Source organism: Schistocerca serialis, chromosome 5 (assembly GCF_023864345.2).
Source record: "Schistocerca serialis cubense isolate TAMUIC-IGC-003099 chromosome 5, iqSchSeri2.2, whole genome shotgun sequence".
NCBI classification, from domain to species: Eukaryota; Metazoa; Arthropoda; class Insecta; order Orthoptera; family Acrididae; genus Schistocerca; species Schistocerca serialis.
Genome location: NC_064642.1, coordinates 535,299,994 through 535,306,243, shown reverse-complemented (window position 1 = coordinate 535,306,243; position 6,250 = coordinate 535,299,994). Strand labels below are relative to the sequence as shown.

Below are 6,250 nucleotides of genomic sequence, written 5' to 3'. Positions count from 1 at the left end.
CATTCGGCATATTGTTGGACCCATCTGTACAGCGCTGCATGGTGTTGTGGTTGCAAAGATGGACCACGCCATGGAAGTCGGGAGTGAGGATGTGCATCATGCAGCCTATTGCGCAGCTTGAATCGTAACACGACGTCCTGTGGCCGCACGAAAAGCATTATTCAACATTAGAATAATATTAATACCTTCAGCTACTGACGGGCGTTGATATATGTCAGCGGGGACAGGTGAAAATGTGTGCCACGACTGGGACTCGAACCCGGGATCTCCCGAACTCGTACGGGACTTCGTAACAATGTCTTCCACGAGTAATGAGTGTGTTGGGGTGGGACACTACGAATGTAGTGTGTGGACATACAAGGTGAGGATGCGGGTCTGACGGGAGGCGTGGGCAAGATAGTCCCTGCAGTCGCGCTATTCTATGTGGCCTCGCTGGCTCAGATGGATAGAGCGTCTGCCATGTAAGCAGGAGATCCCGGGTTCGAGTCCCGGTCGGGGCACACACTTTCACCTGTCCCCGTTGACATATATCAACGCCCGTCAGAAGCTAAAGGTATTAATATAATTCTAATTTCGTTCTAGACGGCTGCAGGTCTCTTATGGTGTCCGTTCTTTCGGACATGTCCGAAAGAACGGACACCATATGCATATACGTATATTATTCAACATGGTGGCGTTGCTGTCATGGTTCCTCGGAGCCATAATCCGTAGGCAGCGGTCATCCACTGCAGTCTGCAGTAGTAGCCCTTGGGCGGCCTGAGAGAGGCATGTCATCGACAGTTCCTGTCTCTCTGTATCTCCTCCATGTCCGAACAACATCCCTTTGGTTCACTGCGAGACGCCTGGACACTTCCCTTGTTGAGAGCCCTTCCTGGCAAAAAGTAACAATGCGGACGTGATCGAACCGCGGTATTGACTGTCTAGGTATGGTTGAACTACAAACAACACGAGCCGTGTGCCTCCTTCCTGGTGAAATGGCTGGAAATGACCGGCTGTCGGACGCCCCCCGTGTAATAGGCGCTGATCATGCATCGTTGGCCGGCCGCGGTGGCCGTGCGGTTCTAGGCGCTCCAGTCCGGAGCCGCGCTGCTGCTACAGTCGCAGGTTCGATTCCTGCCTCGGGCATGGATGTGTGTGATGTCCTTAGGTTAGGTAGGTTTAAGTAGTTTTAAGTTCTAGGGGACTGATGACCACAGCAGTTGAGTCCCATAGTGCTCAGAGCCATTTGAACAACTTTTGAACCATGCATCGTTGTTTATATCTTTGGGCGGCTTTAGTGACATTTCTGAACAGTCAAAGGGACTGTGTCTGTGATACAATCAATATCCACAGTCAACGTCTTTCTTCAGAAGTTCTGGGAACCGGGGTGATGCAAGACTTCTTTTGATGTGTGTACAGCTACAAATTTCGATATTTCTTAGAGAAAATAGCATGAAATTTAAGAATCTATTCTACGAATTTTAAAGTTTTTAGTGCGTTGCGTAGAGACCTGTCACTATGGACGGGCCTGACCATTAACATTTCATATTATTTAAATTGAAGGTGGATAGAGGAGAAAGGAAAGGAAATGGAAGAGATTATTGATATCAGTTGCATCGTGGCGTTATGCGGATTCAGCGGCGACGAATGAAAACGTGTGCTGAACTGGGACTCGAACCAGGGATCTCCTGCTTACTACGCTGCTGCTTTAACAACTGCGCCATCCAGACACAATATTGATCGCAAATTGCATGACATATCTCGGCACGCCTCCTCCGCGTTCGTATCCTCCATACTCGTTACTTCGAGATTCCTGCTGGAGGTCCGAAGTAACTGTGCATCCGCACAGACACCACGCACTCATATAAACAATTCTGGCAGATAAATGCGCACATTTATAGGCTGACCGTTCCTGTTGTCAAGAAATTCGATACATCCCGTAAGTTCTTCAGGTAAACAAATTTTTGTTATTGTATTGAGACATTTTAATATACATTATTGTAGTCGGCCGGTGTGGCCGAGCGGTTCTAGGCGCTTCAGTCTGGAACCGTGCGGCCGCTACGGTCGCAGGTTCGAATCCTGCCTCGGGCATGGATGTGTGTGATGTGTTTAGGTTAGTTAGGTTTAAGTAGTTCTAAGTTCTAGGGGACTGATGACCTCAGATGTTGAATCCCATAGTGCTCAGAGGCATTTGAACCATTTTATATACATTATTGTAATTAAACTATTTATTATTATATTAAAGTATTTAATTCACTTTATTATTATTATTATTATTATTATTATCACTATTATTATCTTAGATAACTGTGGCTCACAGTAAATGGAAAACAAGTAGTGACGCACTCAGAACCGAATCCATTATCTGCACCGTCCTCTTTAGGACTTAGAATGTTTAATTTTGAAAATCCAACCAAACATCAGTGACTATTTCAAGATAAAGAACATATATATGCATCGTAGTCATAGACCTGGAGGAACAGAAGACATGACGATCCTAGTGAGGAGATCTACTATTTACAAAGAAGTGACGCTACCTAGATTCGAGCGCATTCAGGAATAGCACTCTTGACTTTATGAATTCGGTAAAAGTCTCCTTAGCGGCAACTTACTTATACCAAAGAGAACAAAGTAGGTTCTAGAATATCTAACAGCATGTATGAAACACTATTTAGTGGAGAGGATCTAAATGGAAACTGTCTGACTTGGAACTGCAGAAGAGGAAATCAAAGGCGAAACATCCGGCTTGTGAAGAGATGCCATTTGAAGTCCACGGGCACAGCGATCCCTTACTTATCCTCCTTTAATAGAAGCGATCGCTTTGTTTTTTATACATTGCACCTAAAGGGAAAAAGCACAGTACGACGCATTTCAGCCTCTAGAAAGTCAGTGCCATGTCGTCGGTGTTACCCACGTTACTTTGCGTCGCTGCACCCATAGTTAGCATGATAAATGCAATACCAGTACATCCTTTTCAACAAATTACGCCAACTTTTCTATCATATGTTACGAGAGACCTCTAAACGGCAGTATTTAACCATAAAATCCAGAACGCAACTAAGTAGACTCCCATCACGGTTTTCACGCAATTCCACTTTACTGTCATTCTTGTGATTTTCCGTCTGAAGGCTAGTCGAGGCAACCACCCACGCTAATCTATCCTGTACAAGTGTGATCATTACTGAATAACAACAGTCTCCATCCACTCGAAATTTCTTACAGTATTGCAGCGTTGGTATCACTCTACTATTTTTAAGCCGCCCCCGCCCTTCGCGTCGCCGCCCCCCCCCCCCCTTCCCCGCCTCCCAAACCATTCCATTCTGAACCGAATTATTCCTTGATGCCTTAGCAGCCGTCCCCGATTACATCTACATCTACAACATGACTATCTGCTATTCATACTTAAGTGTCAGGCATAGGGTCCACGAAACCACCTTCAACTGTTTTTCTACCGTTCCACCCTGAACAGCACGACGGGAAAACGAGCACTTAAATAGTTAGCTGCGATTTCCATTGTTTTATTACGATAATAGTTTCTCTCGTGCAGGTGGACGGCAACCAAATATTCTCACATTCAGAGGAGAAAACTGGTTATTGAAATTTAGTGAAAAGTTATCGCCACAACGAAAACCATCTTTGGTTTAATTATTGCCACCCCAACTTGCGTATCACATCAGTGATGCTCTCTCGCCTATTTCGCGATAACACTAAACGAGCTGCCCTCTGTCAACGTTTTCGACGTCCTTCGACAATCCTGTGTGTTAAGGATTAAGGATCCCGCGGAGCCGCTCGGGGTAGCCGAGTGGTCTAGGCGTCTTGCCTCGGTTCGCGCGGCTCCCCCCGTCGGAGGTTCGAGTCCTCCCTCGGGCATGGGTGTGTGTGTGTTGTCCTTAGCGTGTAACTGAAATGCAACGGATTCCTTTCCGTGCTCATGTGAATGGCATCACATTTATCAGTATTTAGGTTCAATTGCCACTTTTTGCGCCTTGTCTGAATCAAACTGCAGTAAGTTTTGACGTTCTGATGACTTTACTTGTCAGTAAACGACAGCACCGTCCTCTAACATTCCAAGAGGACTGCTCAGATTGCCTCCTAAATCGTTTGTACAGGGTGTAACTAAATTCGCTTTATAGATTATGAGGATAGGGTCTTAACACCAAAACAAGAAAAAAATGTTCATCAAACATTGGACCTGAAATGCTTACCTTAAGAACGATGAGCAGTTGTTCAATACAGAAGATGTGTTTCACAATAGCGAAGATGAAAAAGTCTATAAGTCCGAGCTATGGCTCATAAGGTACTTGTAGGACACCCATCCTAAAAAAAAATCTGTAAAAGAACTTTAGTTACATTACGTATCGATTAAGAACAGTAGAGGGCCTTGGGGAGCACCAGATATCACTTCTGTTTTACTAGATGACTTTCTGTCAGTTACAACGAACTGTGATATTTCTACAGGAAATCTCGAATGCAGTCGCACAACTGAGACGATGCTCCGTAGGTACCCAGTCTGACCAACAGCTACCTTTGAAAGATCAGTAATACGGGATCAATTTGAAATCTCCAGTCATTAGCCCTCATTACTTCGTGTGAATAAAGAGCTAGTTGTGCTTCACAAAAATGGTATTTCCGTGCTGACCTTTTGTGAATAAATCGTTTTCTTCGAGGTAATTCATAATGTTCGAACACAGTACATGTTCGAAAATCCTACTGAAAATCGATTCAGTGATATGGGTCTGTAATTCATCGGATTACTCCAGTTTCTTTTCTGGAGAATTGTTGCAAATGTGTAACTTTCCAGTCTTTAGGTACGGATCTTTCTATGAGCGAGTGGTTGCATATGATTGTTACGTATGGAGCAATTACATCAGCATACTCTGAAAGGAACCTGACTGGACTGGGAAAATTGCGTTTCTTTGAGTTGTTTAAGATGCTTCCCTACACCGAGGGTATGTACTTCCAAGCTACTCATGTTGGCATCTGTTCTAGATGCGAATTCTGGAATATTTACTTCGACTTCTTTGATTAAGAAATTTCTGACAACTGTCATTAGTAATTCTGCTTTAATGACACTATTATCGGTAACATCACCATTGCTGTCACGTAGTGATGGAAGTGATTGTGTCTTGCCACTGGTGTATTTAACATAAGATCAGAATCTCTCTGGATTTTCTGCCACATTTCGAGACAGTTTCGCTGTGAAAACTCTTACATGCACCTTGCATTGAGTTCCGCACTAAATCTCTAGCTTCAGCAAAACAAAAGTAATGTTGGAAATTGAGTTCTTTTAAATCTGGACTGCATTTTTCCGTTGCTTCTGCAATAGTGGTCCGATCTGTCTTGTGTGCGATGTGGGATCAGTTCCTCTTGTTAGGTATTTATTTATTTATTTGGTACGATTCTCTCAACTGCCGTCGTTACTGATTTTAAGCCACGTCTGGTCTACGCTTACATAGCTGTGAAGGAGTGGAGCTGTCTCTTAGGAAGAAGGCACGAAATTTTTTATCTGCTTTTTTAAATCGACATATTTTGCGTTTATTTTCGGTGGATTTCGATGTTACAGTATTCTATTTCATTACAACGTCCTTGTAGACACTAATCCCTGTATTCTTCATAATGCTCTCTATTTGCTGAGAACTATTTGTTGCTAAGAGATAAGTATGTTTTCGCAACCATTTATAATTTAGGGGCTCCTGAACTAACTGCTGAAAATGATTTTCGGAAAAAGGATGTAGCACCATTTCGGACTATGTTTCAGCCTACCACCAACTTTCAACATGTATTTTCACAAAATATCGAGAGCAGACTGAAGTCACCACCCACTACAGTTGTACGAGTGGAGTACCTAAATGAGACTCAAGTTCTCTCTAACTGCTGAGGAACTGTATGATCTGAGTTGGGGGTTGGTAAAAGTAACCAATCATTAGTTTATTACAGTTGCCAAGTATAGCCTCTCTAGGAAACTAAATACTTCAATTTCCCTACGAGATAAATTACATTTAACAGCAACTTTATCATCAACCGTATTTAATCTATTCTTTCTAAACACCGTTAGGTCCTCTGTAAAAATTTCAGCTTCATTAGATTCAGTATCTTCTCGTGAATTATCCCACGTATTCACCGAGTCTTCAGCAAGTTTCTGTAGCAACACTTATCAAAGCGTCTAATTAAGTCTTGTAAGTACCGTTAATTGTCCACGTTTCACGTCCATATAACTCTACGCACGGGACATTTACTTCAAGAAAATAGTTCCTAATATTAAAATTTGTAT

The 6,250-nt window shown here is 43.1% G+C and overlaps 1 non-coding gene across 1 annotated transcript; it reads left to right on the top strand.

Annotated features, from left to right (window-relative positions):
* The first annotated feature begins 426 nt into the window (after window positions 1-426).
* Trnat-ugu (transfer RNA threonine (anticodon UGU)) lies at window positions 427-500 on the top strand. Its single transcript has one exon. It is a non-coding gene; the product is annotated as a tRNA-Thr (tRNA).
* The last annotated feature ends 5,750 nt before the right edge of the window (window positions 501-6,250 follow it).